A 2,357-nucleotide genomic window follows, 5' to 3' on the forward strand; every position below is an offset into this window, starting at 1 on the left:
TCTCTCTCTCTCTCTCTCTCTCTCTCTCTCTCTCTCTCTCTCTCTCTTGTGTGCATGTGTGTGTGTGTGTGTGTGTGTGTACGTGTGTCTACAGCTATAAAATGAGGATAGTGCTGACACTGTTGTGGGAAGTAAAGATAAGTAGCTAGCATCCATTCTAGGAGGGCCTGACCTCTTCCTGTATCAATATTCAATAAATGTTATCACCATTGTTATCTACCCATATCTCAGTGTTTCCCATGTCTCCTTCTTTTTATTAATTTAGGTTTGACCCCAGCTTGTCTAAGCCTGCTTGGATTGTCACACAATTGTTCACACAAAATACTTTCAACCTGAATTTACAATGGCAGAGCCCATGCTAGAGGGTGTCTTCAGGGTACTCCTGAAGTACATAGGGACTGATCTAACAAGCTCCTTACATAGCAAGGGATACCTTTCTTTCATCAGAGGCAATCAACATTTGTTTGGACCACCATTGTCCTTACCTGGACAGCCACACGATTACCGCCATCATCCCTGACAAGCATTAACGAAGTTGTCTGAATGGGATGTTGTGGATATGATTCCTGAATTCCACAGAATTCTTAGAAAGCTAGACTATGTGGTATTTGAGATTTCTCCTGACATTGTTGCCCTATGAAAAGTAAAACAGATTCTTAGATGGGAAGAATTAGATACAATTCATACACCTGTTTCAACAAAGCTCCAAAAAGATTGAGTAAAGAAAAAGAAGAAAACTCAGCAATGCCCCTTTGTAGTTTTGGTCAACTTCCTTAACCTTGAATTTTTTCTCTTGAGGTAGATACTTATTAACCAGTGTGACATGAGTCATAGTTTATACCATATGTTTGGGTGTGTAACATGAACCTTACTCTCTGTTGGAAAGGATACTACTGAGGGCATCACTTGGCCAGGAGTCAAGACCAGATTGAGCTATATCATGAGGGTTAAGTACAAAGTTGTAGAGATTTGAATTTGTAACAGTAGCAGTTTAGAAATATGGAATCTGGCCAGCACGTGGGAGTCAAGGTCTAAGACACCATCAGACATGATGTGGATGCTGGTTAGCAAAGGTTTCCTGTGGGCTAAGAAACTCAGAGGTGAGGTAGAGATCAGAGCCTGCTGACAGACATACAATAATCCATTATGCTCTGTGGGAAAGTGGACAGACTCGCTCTGTGCTGCCACCGTGTTCTGTCTGCCCTAGCAAGAGCGGATATGCCACTCCACTCTGGAAAAACCAGTTGGAAGTGGAAAGTGGTGGAGAAATCCAGAAATGAAAACCCTGCTGAGTGCACTTTCCACACCTCCCTGGGACATTTTAGTTACGTGCATATATATGGCATTCCTAGGATAGCAATCTGAGGATTTTCCCTTCTGTGTGGTTTTTCTTGCTCTTGGGCCTTCACAGCAGTTGAAGTTGTCAGTGATGAGAGCACATTGATCGGGCTGGAGAGATGGCTCAGTGGTTAAGAGCACTGACTGTTCTTCCAGAGGTCCAGAGTTCAATTCCCAGCAACCATATGATGGCTCACAACCCTCTGTAATGGGATCTAACGCCCTCTTCTGGTGTGTGTCTGAAGACTGCAACAGTGTACTCGTATATATAATAACAAATAAATAATATTTTAAGAAGAGCATATTGATAGTCTAGATCTTTGAGTTGCACATCAAATCTGGGGTCAGCCATACCACACTCGTTTAACCTCATTGTGAAAGTGACAAGGATTGTTCCAGTTCTAGTCACCAACCTCAAATTCCCTTAAACATTTTAACTCCATGTTAGGTTAAACATGTGGTTTATATTCTCGTAAGTCCACTGTCTGGCTTGGGAGACAAACAGTGTTATATTGTATGCAGCTTGCACAGGCTTAGGAGGTGCTTCATTCTTCTCGAGTTCTAGTAGGTCGCTCGTGGCAGATGAAAATTGTCCATCATCGAGTCAGAGAGATGACTCAGCAGTTAAAAGCATTTGCTCTTGAAGAGGACCTGAGTTCCAGGCCCAGTTCTTACAAGGTGGCTCACAACCATCTGTAGTTCTGGTCCTCAGGAATCCGAAACTCTCTTCTGGCCTATGCAGGCACCAGGCATGCATATGGCAAAATAAACTAAGTCAAAACATTTTTAATCGTTCATAATGGGAGTGCTTGTACAATGGAAATGGGAAATGCTGCATTTAACTATTCAACACTAGGAAAAGTCAACTGTTATGGTTTGAATCACAAATATCTCCCCAGGTCTTGTGTGTTAAAGGCTTGGTCCTCAGATGGTTGTGCTGGGAGGTGGTGGGACCTTTAGGAGAACCTAATAGAAGGGAGTTAAGTCATCTGTAGTGTTAGCAGTTTTGTCTAAGCTCC

The sequence above is a fragment of the Grammomys surdaster genome, unplaced genomic scaffold, assembly GCF_004785775.1.
Source record: "Grammomys surdaster isolate TR1022 unplaced genomic scaffold, NIH_TR_1.0 130, whole genome shotgun sequence".
In the NCBI taxonomy this organism is placed as follows: Eukaryota; Metazoa; Chordata; class Mammalia; order Rodentia; family Muridae; genus Grammomys; species Grammomys surdaster.